We start from the raw sequence: 19547 nt of genomic DNA on the forward strand, positions 1-19547 counted from the left end.
GGCGTACAGCTTGATGTCATCCATGTAGAGGAGGTGACTTATGGTGGCCCCATTCCGGAGTCGGTATCCATAGCCAGTCTTGTTTATTATTTGGCTGAGGGGGTTCAGACCTATGCAGAACAGCAGTGGGGACAGTGCATCTCCTTGGTATATGCCACATTTGATGGATACTTGGGCAAGTGGCTTCCCATTGCCTTCAAGGGTGGTTCTCCACAACCTCATCGAGTTTGCAATGAAGGCCCTTAGAGTTCTGTTGATGTTGTACAGCTCCAAGCATTCAGTGATCCATGTGTGTGGCGTTGAGTCATAGGCTTTCTTGTAGTCGATCCAGGCTGTGCACAGGTTGGTGTGTCGCATTCTGCAGTATTGGGCGACTGTTCTGTCTACCAGGAGTTGGTGTTTGGCTCCTCTGGTATCCTTACCAATGCCCTTCTGTGCTTCGCTCATGTATTGACTCATGTGCCCACTTATCTTAGCTGCGATGATGCCTGACATGAGCTTCCGTGTTGTGGAGAGACAGGTTATTGGCCGGTAGTTGGATGGGACTGTGCCCTTTGAGGGATCCTTCATTATCAGGATCGTTCGCCCTTCGGTTAGCCATTCAGGGTGAGTCCCATCCCTTAGCAGCTGGTTCATTTGTGCTGCCAGGCGCTCATGGATTGCAGTGAGCTTCTTTAGCCAGTAGGCGTGGATCATGTCAGGGCCAGGTGCTGTCCAGTTTTTCATACCTGAGACTCTATGTTGGATGTCTGCCACTGTGATAGTCACTGGATTCTGTTCAGGGAGGTTGCTGTGGTCTTCCCTCAGATCCACCAGCCACTGTGCATCACTGTTGTGTGATGCCTCCCTTTCCCATATACCCTTCCAGTACTGTTCAGTTTCCAGCCTTGGTGGGTCTGCTCTGTTGTAATTACCCTGCCATTGAGAGTACACTTTCGCAGGTTGTGTTTTGCGAACAGCCGGTTTATTCGTCTGGCTTCGTTATCTCTGGTGTATCTCTTTATATATATATATATATATATATATATATATATATATATATATATATATATATATATATATATATATATATATATATATATATATATATATATATATTTTTTTTTTTTTTTTTTTTTTTTTTGCCGCTTATATATATATGGATAGCTCAATCCATATATATTCACTATATATCCACTATATATATCCACTACCACTACAAGGTTAGTAAGGCTGTAGCTTAATATTATTCACCCAAAGGGGGAGGCAGACGTTGGTGCATGAACAATGCCACTTGTGGAAGCCAGGGTGATGTGAGGGGCTCGGCCACTACGCCCATCCAGCAAGCAGAGGAAGGAATCCTAGCAGCCAGGGAGCCCACACACCTTCAGTTCCAGGAGGGCAGGTGTTGCGACCCAAGCCGCCCACACAGAGCCCCCCAGCTAGAGCTGCAGCAGCCACAGAGACAGCACCCGAGGCCAGAGTGGGCCACCGGGGGTCAATGCTGTCCGCCCCATGAGAACCAGGGGCAAACACTCCCCCTGGCGGGAGGGTCGGCCTGAAAGAGTAGAGCCCGAGGACCCACGGTCCGTAGGGAGCCTGCCAAAAGATGCCCCCGCGCCCAGAGTGGGGCCCGCCCCCAGTCCACCACCCCCACACGAGCGGACCGACCTCATCCCCTGGCACCACAGCGGCCTGCAGCACAAGGCCAGCAATTGGTATCGGGTCATCGTACCCCGGGCGGAAAACCAGACCCCCCAAACTCCAACCGCACCACACACATACCAACTCACACAAACACAGACGCATACACCCACCCACATGTGCAACACACATCATCACATCAACACACACGCACACCATAGACTCTGCACAATCTGGCCACAATCTTTAATCTTCAAGCATAAAACTGAGACTGAATTGTTCATTAAAGCCTTGGCATTCATCAAGTAAAGTTAATTTTTGATACCTATTATGGTTTTACAAGCCTGTTTAGCAGAGGTGCAACTCTGCTTTCACAGAGCACAGAGAATGGAGCTGATTTTCCCGCACAGCTGCAGCTTAGACTGACAGTTCAAACTCCTGATTCCCATTATAGCAGCTCTATGCATATTACTGATTAGTTAATTACACTGTTTGATTGTTTAGTAATTAATCAGACACTTCTCTAAATCTTTCAAAATAAAAGCACCAATCCAACTTTTAGCTTTAATAGGACTATTTATGCTCTTGTATGGATAATTGTGACTAGTTAATGAGAGTATTTTATATTTTAGCTATTAAGCACACAGCTCCTCCACATCCTTTCAAAATAAGTCCCAAATAAGTCCCAATCCTGATCTTTCGCTAAAGATAGCAATAATTCTGCTTTCAACAGGTTTGTTATGACTAGTTAATTAGACTAACATACTGTTTAGCAAATACCTGCACAGGCTTTTTCAATATCCTTTCAAAATAAAAGCACTAATTCAAATTCTTAGCTTTAATAGTTTTATTTTTTGCTTTTGAATGGGTAATCATGACTGGTTAATGTGACTGTTTTACAGTTTAGCTATTAAGCACACACACCTCCTACAAATCCTTTCAAAATAAAAGCCCTATTCCAGATCTTTAGCTAAAAATGGCAATATTTCTGCGTTCAGCTGGTGTATTGTGACTAGTAAATAAGACTACTTTGCTGTTTGACAATTACCTGAACAGGCTTCCTTAAGATCCTTTCAACATAAAAACACCAATCTGAATGGGTAATGACTACTAATTAATAACACTGTTTTACTCTTTATCAATTGTCCACACACCACACACCAAATACTTTCGAAATAAAATTTGACTTGTTAAATATGACTGTTTAATGAGACTACTTTATAGTTTAGTATTATTATTATTACTATTACCTGCGCGTTTTGTCCATATCCCTTTCAAAAGAAGACCGCCAATCTAAAACTTTAGCTAAATATAGCAGTATTTCTGCTTTCAGCTGGTGTATTGTGAGTAGTTAATGAATCTATCATACTTTACTGTTTAGCAATTACCTGCACCGGCTTCCTTAAGATCCTTTCAACATAAAAGCACCAATCCAATTTTTTTGTTAAAAATAGCAGTATTTCTGCTTTCAACTGGTTTATTATGACTAGTTAAAACTCTTTTACAGTTTAGCAATTACCTGCACATGTTTCCTCCATAGCTCCAACTTTTTCCCCTGAGGCTACTTTCAGGTGTATTTGTTTCCATAACTTTAAGCTATTCTTTTATCTCTTGAACTTAAAACTATTTATTTGAGATTTAGCTGTTTTTGTTACACTTAGGTATATTGTGTATTATTTGTGCAGTTCTTTCTAAACATTCAGCTCTGTTTAAACAACTGATTTTCTCCAAGTCCATTCATCTGTGCTTTACATGCTTCAGCTATTTTCAGCTGTCTTAAGTTTTTCAGCTACTTTCAGCAATTCTCAGTTCAATTCAATTCAATTTTATTTATAGAGCGCAAAATCACAACAAAGTTATCTCAAGGCACTTTACAAAGTAAGGTTTAAGACCTCACACAACTAAACCCAACAAATCCCACATACAGCATGCCTTTAATTTGACAGCAACAGTGGAGAGGAAAAACTCCCTCTCTCCCTCTCCAGGAATACATTCAGCATGGCAGCATTCACTGTGCAGTTTCTCAATGGAAATGCTTTATCTACTTATTATTATAATTGGTGTTATTAATATTGGTATATTTTATTATTTTGCGGCAGAATACAACACAAAATCAACAACACATGTTAATATATTTTTGAAAGCATTTATTTACAAATGCAAATATACACAATACCAATTCAATTTTCAATTCAATTTTATTTATATAGCACCAAATCACAACAAGGTTATCTCAAGGCACTTTACAAAGTAAGGTTTAAGACCTTACACAGCTAAACTCAACAGATCCCACATACAGCAAGCCTTTAACTTGACAGCAACAGTGGAGAGGAAAAACTCCCTCTCTAATGAGGAAGAAACCTCCAGCAGAACCAGGCTGGATGTGGGCAGCCATCTGCCTTGACCGGTTGGGGTGAGGGGATAGAGAGAAAGAAAAGCAGAGTAACAGCAACAAGCAGGCAGGATGGTTGTATCAGGGACTGGACAGAGGCAGGATGGTTGGACCAGAGACTGGACACAGGCAGGATGGTTGGATCCGCAGCTGCCCATCACAGACACCAAACTTTGAGTCCAATGATACCTGTAGGTGAGGACAGAGAGGGAGAAAGAGTGGGGGTGGGGGGGAGGAGAGAAGCACAACTACTGGACAGAAAGAGACAAGGTTAGTTAAACATGGGACAATGATGGGAGGTTATGGGACAGAGGAGGTAGAAGGAAACAGAGGAGCTCAGTGTATAAATTAAGTCCCCCAGCAGTCTATGTCTATTGCAGCTTAACTAAGAGATGGTTCCTGTGACTAACAATAATTGCCAGTGACCTGAACCATCTCTAACTATAAGCTTTATCAAAAAGGAAGGTTTTAAGCCTAATCTTAAAGGTGGAGAGTGTGTCAGCTTCTCGAACCTGAAGAGGGAGCTGGTTCCAGAGGAGAGGAGCTTGGTAGCTAAAAGCTCTGCCCCCTGTTCTACATTTAAACACTCTAGGAACCACAAGTAGCCCAGCGCTCTGAGAAGTGTTCTGCAGGGACCTTAAGGAACTATGAGGTCTTTAAAATAAGAAGGAGCTTTATCATTGAGTACTTTGTAGGTGAGTAGGAGAAATTTAAATTCTATCCTACTTTTTACAGGCAGCCAATGCAGGGAAGCTAATGTAGGGGAAATGTGATCTCTCTTTCTAAGTCCTGTCAGAACTCTGGCTGCAGCATTTTGATTTAGCTGTAGGCTTTTTAAGGAGCTGTTCGGACATCCTATGTGTAAGGAGTTACAGTAGTCCAGCCTAAAGGTAACAAATGCATGGATCAAGTTTCTCTGCATCGCTCTGAGAGAGTATGCTTCTGATTTTAGCAATATTTCTAAGGTGAACGTAGGTGGTTCTAGAGATTTGTTTAATGTATAATGTAAAAGAGAGATCCTGGTCAAAGATGACACCAAGGTTCCTCACAGTAGAATCTGAAGCTAATTTTATGCCATCCAGGGTGGCTATCTGGCTCAGTAGTGTCTGATTTTTAGGCCCAACGTTAAGAATTTCAGTTTTATCTGAATTTAGTTGAAGGAAGTTTTGGGACATCCAGGATTTGATTTCTTTTAAACAACTTTGAATTTTGACTAGTTGATCTGTTATATTTGGTTGCAAAGACATATATAGCTGAGTACCATCTGCATAACAATGAGAATTTATAGAATGCTTCCTAATCATCTCACCTAGAGGAGACATGTATAGGCTGAACACAATTGGACCAAGCACAGAACCCTGTGGTACTCTATAGCTAATCCTTGTGGAGAATTTGTCATTAACATAAACAAACTGGAATCTGTTCAATAAATAAAAGTTAAACCATCCCAGTGCTGTTCCTTTAATTCCGATTCTATGTTCTAGTCTCTGTAATAGAATGTTATTATCAATTGTATCAAATGCAGCACTAAGATCTAACAGGACATCATTAACATCATTAGAGGCTCTAACCAGAGCTGTTTCTGTGCTATGATGTTTTCTAAATCCTGACTGAAAACACTACACACATCTACTGTACAAGAAACAAAGACCAATAATTTATTATGATTCCACGAATAAATAATGTATGTCAGATGTCAGGTGACAAGTAAACCAAAGTGAGCTATCAGATATCATTCATTTTTTTGTTTCTCGGTCTACACACTAGGGGAGGGTGATACTGCAAACTTTGGAGTCAATCCGATACCAAGTAAATACTGGACCAGTATCGCCAATATTAATACCAATACCAATACCAATATGTTTTGACAATTAATGCATTATCAAATATAACTACATTTTTTCATGACTTGGTGTTTTGTTTTAAATTGTATTCTTTTAATAAAGCCCAGACAAAGTTCAAGAGTAAATATAAATTTATAATATAAATTGGTGGTATTGCCACTGTATTCAACACCCTTTTTGCAGATTGTACAGGTTGCCATTTTTTCTTTTTTGGCTTGAAAATATACCACACGAAAAAATTGGCAGCAGTGCAACCAAAGTATGTATATTTTTTGGGGGGTATTGATCAATATCAATACTAGCGCTGGTATCTATATTATCGATATTAGGATAGATTCGCCCACCTCTACTGAACACGCCTGGTCAAGGTAATCAGTAGACGCTGGGGCAGGGAGAGGTGGAAAACCAGCAGGGCAGTGGCCCTCGTCTGCATCAGTTTGACATCCCTGGTATAAATGAAACGTGAACAAACTGTAGTGTTTACTGCTCACTACAGAGCCTGTCACATGACAAAAAAACAAATCCCTGAGGACGGACGCTCAATTGAGTTAGCTGTGAACGAAACCTTTCTGTTCTCTGTCCTACTGTGTTACTGGTGAACTAGAACCGCAGAAGGGAGTCAGAGACAAACACTGGCTTCAGAAGTGTCACTGGTTTATTGAGCAGGGGAATGGGGAGGATCTGGAAAGGTGGTGAGGGGAGAAGCCAGTGCTGGTCTGTAGGAATCCGTGGCATCAGAGTGGAGACAGATAACTGAGGGAGAAGCGAAGCGCAGAGAGTATGATATGTGTCACATCCTGTGACAGTGCTTTTATAGTGTTTTGTGTCCAGTGTGGCCAGTAGCTGGAAAAAAGTACTTACACAAGCCAGCACAATACTGTAGATCTACACAAATTTCTACTTTACATAGTTACTGATACCTCTAAAAGTTAAACAGCGTAGATTTGTGCTTACTCCAGGTTTTACACAAGGCCTCTGGTCAGTAAGGTCACCTCGGTCCTGGGCCGCCCAATGGAGGATTTTGGAGTCAAGCTGTCCATTATGGACAATACCTTTCAACTGCTGCATCAGACAGTGGGAGCCGTGGAGCTTCTTCAGTGAGAGTCAGACCCACCCAGTGGAGGTGGAAGAAGCAGTAACCTTTTTAGCCATTAACCTCATGTATGTAAAGATGTTACTTTTTACCTATCCTTATGTGTATGTTTAATGTACTGTAAAGTGATGTGTGTTGACCATCATATAATACATAGATAAATACCTTAATAGTAAAATCCACATGAGATTCTAAACCAGGCTACTTAGTCCTGGCCTGTCATGACTCTTCTACTACTGAGGTGTGTCTTTGATGTTCATGTAGTCGTATTGTGTGCTACTCCACCACTACAGTAAATGAACACTTAACACATTAATGCTTCCCTCAGTATTATGTGCTGTAGCATCTACTAAACTGCCAGACAGATAAAAAATGTCTTTTGGGGGTATTTTGTTCATTAATCTTTCCAGATTGATGTACACACAGAGGGACGGTCTCACGCCGATGCTGAGAGGTCTCGTGTCCAGTCTAGACAGCATTGTGTGTGTGTGTTGTGCAGCCACGAGGTATATGATCTCCCTCTTTTCTTCTGACTTTCCTAGTACGACACTTTTATTTCCATTAACACTATGCAGAAAGGCATCAGAGGAAGTCTTAAAGTAGACACAATGGCTAATTTAAGCTGCCACCCAAAAGCCATTTTTTTTCTTCCTTTGGCTAAGAGGATTTATGTCTGGTCTAGGCATCAGACCTCTCTCACATACACACTCACTCTCTTAGGGACAAAGTCACCCCTTTAACGGAGTAAACGGCACAACATCTTGCTACTAGCTGCCATGCTAATGACATTTATCCATATGGAATTTTAGATGCAGATTTGGACGCATATCTACACCTGAGACGGGCAGACATAAACCAGCTAGCTGCTTTTATGGCATGCATGCTCACTGATGCAGATACTCTCCCTTTCCTCATCTCTTTTTTGCTCACACACATGCACACACTTGTCTTATCCCCTAACTGGCCACCAGTCAAAATAAGCCTTATTCTCTGAGGTTTATATTTTCTCCTGGCCCAGCTTGGATAGGCACACTCACTTAAGATGGCAGCCAAACAGTCTCTGCTCCTCTCTCATTTTCATTGTTCCTCCTTTTCAAATGCTGATGCCTGGAAGGATACGTATGTCCCCTCTTTTCACCGACATGCAAGGAGGCCAAATGTCTAATTAACTCCGGAGACAGGACAGGTCTCATACCATCTATGTCACAAATTGCTCCTAGAAGAAAGGGCAATGTCAAAGAGATAATTCAACATACAGTAAAAAAGATGATCACGCTGCAGAAACCTTTTACAAATATGACCAGTGTGGCTATACAATGTTAGGAAATCATTTAAGCAAAATGGCTTGTTAAAAAAAATATATATATATATTTATGTGTGTGTGTGTGTGTGTGTGTGTGTGTGTGTGTGTGTATATACCACTCTATTCTCACCCTCCGCGGGTGGTCTCATCCAATTTCCAAGCGCGGGTCCTCTACCAGAGGCCAGGGAGCTTGAGGGTTCTGCGCAGTATTATTGCTGTTCCTAGGACTGCACTTTTCTGGACTGAGATGTCGGATGTTTTTCCAGGGATCTGTTGTAGCCACTCCTCCAGTTTGGGGGTCACTGCCCGCAGTGCTCCGATCACCACAGGCACCATTGTGGCCTTCACCTTGGAAGCCTTCTCCAGTTCTTCTCTGAGCCCTTGATATTTCTCTAGTTTCTCATGTTCCTTTTTCCTGATGTTGCGATCGCTTGGTATTGCCACATCCACCACTACGGCTTTCCTCTGCTTTTTGTCTACCACCACAATGTCTGGTTGGTTCGCCTTTACCATTCTGTCCGTCTGTATCTGGAAGTCCCACAGGATCTTGGCTCGATTGTTCTCTACCACCTTGGGAGGTGTTTCCCACTTTGACCTTGGGGTCTCCTGTCCATACTCTGGACGTTCCTGTATACTATGCCAGCCACTTGGTTATGGCGTTCCATGTATGCTTTGCCTGCCAGCATCTTACACCCCGCAGTTATGTGCTGGACTGTCTCAGGGGCCTCTTTGCACAGTCTACACCTTGGGTCTTGTCTGGTGTGGTAGATCTGGGCTTCTATGGCTCTGGTGCTCAGGGCCTGCTCCTGTGCGGCCAGGATGAGTGCCTCTGTGCTGTCCTTCAGCCCAGCCCTTTCAAGCCATTGGTAGGATTTGTGGAGATCAGCCAATTCAGGTATGTTCCAGTGGTACATCCCGTGTAAGGGCTTGTCCTCCCATGATGGTCCCTCTTCCAGCATCTCATCCTCTGTTCTCCACTGCTTGAGACATTCACTCAGCACGTCATCTGCCGGGGCCTTATCCTTGATGTACTTATGGATCTTGGATGTTTTATCCCAGATAGTGGCTCTCACGCTCACTAGTCCTCTGCCTCCTTCCTTGCGGCTAGCGTATAGTGTCAGGGTGCTGGATTTGGGGTGGAACCCTCCATGCATGGTGAGGAGCTTTCGTGTCTTAACATCTGTGGTTTGTATCTCTTCCTTTGGCCACCTTATTATTCCCGCAGGGTATCTGATCACTGGCAGGGCGTAGCTGTTTATTGCCCGGGATTTGTTCTTGCCATTGAGCTGGCTTCTTAGGACTTGCCTTACTCGTTGGAGGTATTTGGCTGTTGCCGCATTCCTTGTTGCCTGTTCAAGGTTGCCGTTCGTTATTCCAAGGTACTTGTAGTTGTCCTCAATGTCTGCTATTGTTCCTTCTGAAGAGTGACACCCCTTCTGTGTGGATTACCTTGCCTCTCTTTGTCACCATCCTCCCACATTTCTTGAGCCCAAATGACATCCCAATGTCCGAGCTGTAGATCCTGGTGGTGTGGATCAGCGAGTCAATGTCTCGCTCACTCTTGGCGTACAGCTTGATGTCATCCATGTAGAGGAGGTGACTTATGGTGGCCCCGTTCTGGAGTCAGTATCCATAGCCAGTCTTGTTTATTATTTGGCTGAGGGGGTTCAGACCTATGCAGGACAGCAGTGAGGACAGTGCATCTGCTTGGTATATGCCACATTTGATGGATACTTGGGCAAGTGGCTTTCCATTGGCTTCAAGGGTGGTTCTCCACAACCTCATCGAGTTTGCAATGAAGGCCCTTAGAGTTCTATTGATGTTGTACAGCTGTGCACAGGTTGGTGTGTCGCACTCTGCAGTCTTAGGTGACTGTTCTGTCTACCAGGAGTTAGTGTTTGGCTCCTCTGGTATCCTTACCAATGCCCTTCTGTGCTTCACTCATGTATTGAGTCATGTGCCCACTTATCTTAGCTGCGATGATGCCTGACATGAGCTTCTATGTTGTGGAGAGACAGGTTACTGGCCGGTAGTTGGATAGGACTGTACCCTTTGAGGGATCCTTCATTATCAGGATTGTTCGCCCTTCGGTTAGCCATTCAGGGTGAGTCCCATCCCTTAGCAGATGGTTCATTTGTGCTGCCAGGTGCTCATGGATTGCAGTGAGCTTCTTTAGCCAGTAGGCATGGATCATGTCAGGGCTGGGTGCTGTCCAGTTTTTCATACCTGAGACTCTTTGTTGAATGTCTGCCACTGTAATAGTCACTGGATTCTGTTCAGGGAGGTTGCTGTGGTCGTCCCTCAGGTCCACCAGCCACTGTGCATCACTGTTGTTTGACGCCTCCCTTTCCCATATACCTTTCCAGTACCGTTCAGTTTCCAGCCTTGGTGGGTCTGCTCTGCTGTTATTACCCTGCCATTGAGAGTACACTTTCGCAGGTTGTGTTGCGAACAGCGGGTTTATTCGTCTGGCTTTGTTGTCTCTGGTGTATCTATTTAGGTGGTTGGCCAAGGCTTGTAGCCTTTTCTTGGCAGTTTCGAGTGCTTCAGGTATGGGCATCTGGCTGTACCTCTTGGGCATCGGTCTTTTTCTTGTGCCTCTCTAGGCCTCTGTCATTTGGCTTACTTCCCTCCGAGCTGCCTTGATATATGCCTCCAACCTTCGTTTCCATGGTGGGTATTGTTTCTCATGGCTCCCATGGTTGCTCTTATAGCCAAGCACCTCTAGGATCACTGATGCTGAAGCGTATATCAGCTCATTGGTTTCCGTGATTGTTGTGGTAGGGATCGCTCTCAGTGCTGCATTCACATCTTCCATGAGACTTTCTGAGGGTACTTCACTTAGTCATTGTAGTTGTCTTCGGGGTTGCCTCAATCTCGCCGTGATCTTATCTTTCAGGTCAGTTGCTGCCTTGCTCAGTGTATCTGTGCTCATTGGGGCTTGGTACCCAGTTTCCTGTCGGGGAGATGGTGAAATCTCCCCTTTCCTCACAGGAGTCATCCCTGGAGGTGTCGGAGGTTCCTGTGGAGACATGTCTGCATCGGTTCATGGTGGTTCGGCACCAGTCATGTCTGCATCGGTTCCTGGTGGTCCGGCACCGGCCACGTCTGCATCAGTACCTGGTGGCCCGGCTCCAGCCACGTCTGCATCGGTTCCTGGTGGCCCGGCTCCCGCCACGTTCGCCTCGGTTCCTGGTGGTCCGGCTTCATCCACGCCTGCATCCGTTCCTGACCACATCTGCTCCCGCGCTTGGTGGCCCAGTCCCGGCCATGTTTACCTCAGCTCCAGGTGGTCCGGCGCCAACTGCGTCCATCCCAGCTCCTCATCTGGTTCCGTCTCCACGTCTGTCCTTGTCTTTGGTCCTGGCTCCAGCGTCTCGCCGGTCCTCGTCCCTGGTTCTGGTCCTGGCGTCTCGCCAGTCCTCGTCCCTGGCTCTGGTCCCGGCGTCTCGCCGGTCCTCGTCCCTGGCTCTGGTCCCGACGTCTCGCCGGTCCTTGTCTGCCGTGTGAACCGATCTGACCTGGTAACTATTCTGCCTGTTATTTTGATCACGAGACTAGCTAATCCTGAACTGTACCGCTAGCTGAGCCTACACGTTAAGAACCCTGCCTGTCCACAAATTTGAGACTGCTTAATCCTCTGTACCTTAATCCAGTGCTTACCTGTGAATGACCTTGCCTGAACCTGACCCTGTCCTTGCTCAATAAACTCCTTTTTCTACTATCATCTGCGACTGTCTTGAGCCGTGCATGTGGGTCCACCGTCTAGTAAATCCTGACATTAACATCCTCAGTGTTTCGCCTGACACTGTACAGCTGTGCCAGACGTTTGGCTCACGTTTGGAGAGCCTACGTGCTGCTGGCATTCCAATAAAACGTGAATGTGTTCACCCTGAGCTCAAACCAGTAAATTACAAATGATAATAAATAATAATAATGTTCTTTATTTGTGTGTGTGTGTGTGGTTTGTGGCCAGCTCTCCTTCTTGTCATTTTTGGTTTCTCCTGTATTTTCTTCATGAGTCATGAGGATGTACATTGGGTGTGGCAGTGCAATAACGAATCCGGAGGTCAAATGTACAGCGAGCTACGTCTTTTTACACTGCACAGACAGTCCAGAGGTCTGTGGTTCAAATGTACTACGCAAGTGCTAGTTGCATAAACCAGATGGCCAGCACTGGAATGAAGCAGCTACAGCTGTTGAGCTGAGTTTGTGTAGTATGACTGTGTACATACTTGTGTGTGTTGTTCTCTCATGCCGTGCACAAACCTCCAGAGACCGTGTTTGTTGTCTGTGTGCCACAAGGGAAACACTGTCAACTTCACAACCGCACCACATCGCGCCACACACAGATTCTGTGCTAAACAACATCTGTGTTTCAGTGTAAGATGGTGTGTGTATTGAACTTTCCCCACCTTTGACGTGTGTATGTGTGAAAAAACAGATGTGAACCCTAAAACTAAAAGGCTGTCATAGGAAATTGAGGCGCATCACTGTTACCCCACTAAATGTTCCTTTTGTCCCTTTTCTCCTGGTTATTGCTACCAGTAAAGATCACAAAAGGTTTGTGTATCATTTGCTACCTGCGACTTCGACTTCAGGCTTTCTAATTACTTGCTTCCTGAAGGCAAATGTCAATGAAAAGAAGTACAAATACTGTTGATAAAATACTGTAGTTGTACTATGATACTATATAACTACTATAATATAAATGATTGGTTTGGAAAATTTTAAACCAATCCATAATCCTTAGTATTGGACCTGGAAATATAAAGTATTACACCAGTGCCCCTTTTTTTCTTGACTGAATTCAATCATTATATTGAGTATCACATTTCTTATCTTTCTCACTTACAGTTTATAAAGACATAAAGGGAATAAGTCAGGCCTCAGAGGAAATGCTTCCTACACCAAGGGCCACTCCCTGATCTAATATCCAGAGGCCCCTGATGTGAAGGTGAGTCTTCATATGAAAATATACATTTTTCATGGACTGAATGATATGGACTTTCAGTGTTAAAGTGTAAATTCTGTGGACGTTTGCTGGGACAATATAGTAAAGAAGTGTGTGTGTGTGTGTGTGTGTGTGTGTGTGTGTGTGTGTGTGTGTGTGTGTGTGTGTGTGTGTGTGTGTGTGTGTGTGTGTGTGTGTGTGTGTGGAGGGGGGGGTGCACATGTGAATGTAAACTAATACATATACCTGAGCTTGACAACATGGACTCAAAAGTGGCCCGTCCATTCCCTGCCCTTTGCTCCGCTGGTCTGGAGATGATGTGTGCAGGTGTCTCTCCCGGGGTTCCTGGCGGTACGCTGACGACCACGTCAGCCTCAGCTCCTGGTGGTTCGGTGACAACCAAGTCAGCCTCAGTTCCTGGTGGTCCAGCGAGGACCCTCTATGCCTCAACACTCAAAGCCAGCTTCTGGCAATTGCACACCTTGATGCCAGCCTCCCAGAACTCTAGGTCTGAACAGGGACACAAAGCATGTCATTTGGACCCAGCAGCAGCTGGGCAAGGACTTGTGGCACCTCCACCCTCCGTGAGAGCAGAGTTTGCAGTTGTGTTGTTGTGTATGTTAATGAACAGGATATGGACTCTCTGCTTGTGGTTTTGTGACATGTGATTGCCTTGTTTTTGATTCTGTCCCGCCACCAGTCTTCCCTTGACCCGCCCTGCTCAACTATCCAGCGTTGTCCAGTATCCAGATTCTGTTGTAAGTTTCCGAGCCTTTTATGAACGTCCCTGTCTGTACCGTAGCCAAGTGTGACTAACCAGTTGCCAATCCGTGAATCCGTGTACCTTGCCTAGCCTGCTCCTTACCTGTACCTCTGATTACTGCCAACCTGTGTACCGACCTGATTCATATGTACCTGTCTGTCCCCGAACTGTGCATGTGGGCCCGCCATATCAGTGTTCACTGGCAACCTGATACATGACCTCATTGGACAGCACTACAGAAAAACTAATTGGTGTGTGTGTGTGTGTGTGGGGGGGGGGGGGGGGGGGGCATGTGCACCCATGAATGTCACAGATCTTTTATCCCTCCTCCCATAAGTCCTCTTCAAAACAAACACACACGCACACTCATAAGCACCAGCAAAGAGAAATGTCATTGTGTCATGCTGATTGACAGCGATGAGCATGACAGTCCGTTTAGACAAATAGAGCTTATCTTACTGCACTGTGGTTTTACCCACACACACTAACACAGACACACACAGTTTGGCAGGCCTCACACACACCTGACTGCACGTACAGCGCAAACCTACAGTTATGTAATTATTGACCTGATGTGTTCTTCTCAATATCTGTCATTAAGGTTTGTAGACAAACAGTACTACTAACTTGTGCAATAATAGTGTAGTTTTAATAACTACATTTAATGAGCGATTTTTTTTAGCTTACACAAATGTACTACGCAAGCGTTAATTGCATAAACCAGTATATTTTGCCATTCAGTCCAGTTTGTTTTAGTATTTTTTTTTTAAATCATTTCAAGCCAACGACTATCTTTTTTCCAGTGTCTCGGCATGATTACTATGACGTGTCCTGGAAGAACAGCTCCGAACAACAGCCGTGTTAATCTAGCACTGGGTTCCTCCAGTTCTCCTTACCTTCTCATCTCCAGTCATTCTGGGAACATTAATGTGTTACAGTAAATGCGAACAATAAAGTCAAAATCTCTTGCTAGTTTCTGGTTCTCCACTGTTTCTCACATTTGCTTGTTTGTGAATAAATTAGACAGAGTCAAATGTAGAAATTAGAGCTCGGAGACCAGATGTGATGTTTGTATTTTGCACTGCGGTGTCAGGTATGTTAAAGGGGTCATATCATGCAAAATCCACTTTTTAGACATTTTGAAGCGTTCCTATGACTCTATGGGTCACATATACACACACTGAGCACGGCTGTTGTCAAATTGGTAGGAAGTTCTGCCTGCAAATCCTGAACCACCACCCCCACAATGATCCCGACCCAAAACTGGACTTCCGCCATTTCCCCCCTCACTCACCGTGAACAGACGAGCACAGCAGCGTCCAAGTCCTCCCATAGAAATAGTTCGGTTCTTGGGTGTTTTAATCAACACGAAAGTCTCTTCACTTTACCAAGGGTTCAACAAGTGAGGACTTTGGGGGTCACTTTTATTTTTAATGGACCGGTGCCAGAAACACTGCCTCAGCATTTATACGTATGTGCATTTCAAACGAGGGTGCGTAAAATGCTGGATTTGTTTCACAGCTCCTGTTGGAAAAAAAGGATCTATTCCTACAGTCCGTCATTCACTCACTGAAATAAGTACATGCTTGATATTTATAATGTTTTAAAATGTTAATTTGTCTGTTTAAAATGTAGTAACCTATGTGTGAGGCAAGTTAGTAGCTAGCTATGCTAACGGCTACAGCCAGTCGACCAAGCCTTTGTCCCCTATAAATGTGCTCATGTGGGCTCCTGCAGCCACACACCTGTGTGGAGAAAAGCTAATGGCTATCGGCATCGAGCGGCTACAGACAGGGAGCGGCTATAGACAGGGAGCGGTGGGTCCAGCTTTTGGCTCTTTTCTGTAATCGCATACACCTGGGGGGAACAGCTGATAGTTCTCAGCCTTCGAGCGGCGACAGGGAGGGAGTGGTGGATCTACAGATGGTGCGGCAAATATTCGTTGCCTCGTTGCTGCAGGATTTCACACTGATCTTGTCATGAAGTTAGCATGACTTAGGTATCATTCCACCAAGCCCCCCTACACCAGTCATGACCCCCCACTGTGATATACTTAATGCGTGGCTGCCTTGTTAACGCCCCCTAAACCTTTTTTAAGAAATGACCTGCAATTGCACATTCATGCACCAGGTGGAGCAGTGATGTGTAATCCAGGCCCACAGGCAGATTGGAAGTGCATGAGTTTTGTATACTATATACTGTAGCTCGCTGTATTAAGTTTGTTCTTGATACTTGTGATGTCTTAATATGTTAGTTGGTCTGTTTAAAATGTAGTAACCCACATGTGAGATAAGCTAATCGCTAGCGTAGCTAACGGCTACAGCAAGTCAACCGAGCCTTTGTCCCTTTCAAATGTGCTACTGAGTTGGTGCAATCACACACAAGTGTGGGGAACAGCTAATAGCGATGGGCCTTTGATCAGCGACAGGCAGGGAACGATGGATCGAGCTTTTGTCCTGTTGACATGCTGCCGCTCCTATTTGTGTGTTGCGTCAGCCGTTAGCATGCCGTTAGGCCTTTGCACTTTAGAGCTACAGCTGGTCCATCGCTACAATAAGAAACTGCAGATGAACGCGGTTATGTTTATTACCCCGTCCTGTGTCACAGCCTAAATCAACTTGTGATTTGGGGTTATGTTATTGTTCTATCGAATTCTAACATGATTAGTTGGAATGATTACTGTGTTGTGTTGCAAGCTTAGTTGCCTATTAGTCACATCTCTACAATAACTGCTGCTTATCTGGTCAGTTACCTATAGCTTGTGTACCATAGCCATTATATTTGTAGGACTCAGGAGTGAAGGTATGTAAGTTTGTATGTACCAACAGTAAGATAGGCAATAGAAGATTTAAATTTTAATTGGTATAGGCTGTTTAGATTTTATATTTGAATTGAAAAAACTGTATCTGTTTTTTTAGCAGACAGGCCTGTCCTCTTTTTTGGTTTAATTTTTTGTCTGGTATTGTGTATTCTTACATCAGAGAAGGTTTTGACCTACATAATAATGAACATTTCACTAATCTACAATTCTGATTGTAGTACCTTTTGTTTTGATGAGGTGATGATGAGGACAGCCACAGCTTCCATCTGGTAGAGGACTGCTTCCGCTCAGTCTTCCAAATAGTGATGAGAACAAGGTTTACCACATCTCCAGGACATGGACCCTACTTCCGTGCATTTCGTCTGCACGGCCCTGCAAAAGCTTCTGTCCTCAAACCCCCAGACTTCTTAATTAACTCAGTAACCTATACATTGCACATTGGAGTGTGAAGGTAACAGTTTGTTCTAGCTTTGGAGTAGTGTTGCATTTTTTTGGTTGACAATAAAGTTGGCTTTAACTATTACGTATTTCACTGAACTCTGTTTCTGAAGGGAAAACACTTTTATTCAGGAAATCACAGTATTGAAAACGTTCTTCTCTTTCTAATATGGTAAGCTATAAGGTTGAACCGACCATAAATAAAAAGCATATAAAAATTAACATATATGAATTAAAAAAAATTCTTAATGAGTATTGCACTTACAAAAAAAAAAAAACATTTTTACTCAAATGGTAAAGGAGTTATTCCACAGGTGGTCTACATCCATCATACAATGAGTGTTTTAGTGTTTTATCCATCAGGAAACTCTGCCTTCATCTACAACCCAAGCATGAAGAGATGACAACTCAGATTCTTTAACCCAGGAATCCCCAGCACCAGCTCACTAGCCTCTGTAGACTAGATACCTGTAACAACTTCAGATATAGAGACATATTACTGTCAGATTTATCAAAAATGACGAAAAACATAATTAAAGGCAGTAAAAATACGTCAGGTCAATATATAATTTTAACCAATGCTTCTTGTTCCCAGGTAGGTCATGCAGTGATTATTCTAAATATTAATGCACATTTATTAAATAAAATTATGTCAGCATATCAAGTAAGACAAAAACAGTGAAATGTGTAAATGTAAAATGTATTTATATTATTTCAGCTATGCTCTCAAACTTTTATTTATTTGTATAATGTAAGCTAAAGTAGTGTTTTCTATTAACGAGAGTTTTCCAGGTAACTCGGGTTGTGAATATTCAAGCTGCACAGGCCATTTGGCATACGCATTAGCAACCGCTAGTCGCTTTGCAAATTACATAAATCAATTAAATTGAGGTAAATGCGACATTACCAATGAGACACATCTTCAACAACTTCAACAGCCTCCTCTTCAGCTTCAGGGTCAGATTCGGGATCCGCACAGAGGTTTGGCAAGCAGCTTTGCTTGCGACACGCCCAGAAAACAAATCGTTTGCTGATGGGGAGTGAAAACCACATATTGACAGGGGCAGTGTGGACGATCTAAAGGGTTTTATGGAATGAAAATTTAAAGTCCAATATTTTTTGGAATGAAAAGTATGATCAGTCTCCTTTAAAAAAAAAAAAAAGAAAATGAAAACTGCTTCCTCACTGGATTTGAGTCTGCTTTTGATTCGCTGACGGTGGTCAACTAATAATTTGATCCTGTTAGATGAAGTAAAGTGTTTGTGTATTTGTGTGTGATTCCGCCAGGAGCGTTAACAATCTGTAAATATACTGGGGCTCTGTGTCTTAACTTGTGCACAGTTGCGGCTGTGTGTGCATGTGGGCATATAAATTTGCAAGTGTATCTGCCCCTTCCTTCCTGTTTTTTTCCCTATAAAAGCAATTTGCCCCATGCTCGGCCTAGGCAATGAGCAGATGCTACCACTGTAAATGATGATGCGAGGGGCCATAATAAAGAGTTGCTAAACACAGAATTACTGCTGGGCTGTGGGCACACAGAGAGAGGGACGGAGGAGTGGGAGAGAAGTGAGGGGAAGATGAAGAAAGCGACAGATAGAACAGAAAAACGTAAGCTGCATTGTTGGTGATACAGGTGTCACAATCTGGGGTTTTGTGTGGTTATTTCCTGTTTTATTTTGGTAGTTTCTGTCATACGATGTTTGGTCCACACTTTACTTCAGGTCGCATCATCCTCCAGCTGTCATCAATCTGTAATTAGTCTTAGTATTTAGCCGCCAGTACTCACCCCAGCCCTCTGCCAGATCGTTGCATCCTGTACCTTGTTCCAGCATTACCTAGTTCAGTCTTTCCTTGTTACCGAAGTCGTTTTGGATCATCCCTGTCCGTGCCTGCCTCTGTGACTCTGTCTATGCCTGTTCCTCCTGGTATCGTCGCCAATTGGCGACACATTCGTTACACATTGTGTAACGAACCTCACCTGTATCCTGACCACGAGCTTGTATTAAACCCTTACTTGTCTGCCTCCTGCTGTGTATGTGAGTCTGCCATCGCTGAAATCAGTGCTGTGACAGTACGATCTGGCCAGACTCGGACTCCTAGGTTTTGTTTCAACCTAGTTGAACTCCTAGGGAGTTTTAGCAGCGTCATGGATTTCCCCTGTGCCAACTTACCCGGACATCTCCGCTTCTGCTTCTCGTGCTGGCAAAGGATTACCGGGAAGCAGCCAACCCGCAAGCACAGCTGAGCACCAGCATTGCTGGCTAGATTACCACGGTGTGTGGAAGGGGGTGCCAGATTTGGGACAGGAAGTGAAAG

This window comes from Betta splendens, chromosome 15 (assembly GCF_900634795.4).
Source record: "Betta splendens chromosome 15, fBetSpl5.4, whole genome shotgun sequence".
Classification (NCBI taxonomy): domain Eukaryota; kingdom Metazoa; phylum Chordata; class Actinopteri; order Anabantiformes; family Osphronemidae; genus Betta; species Betta splendens.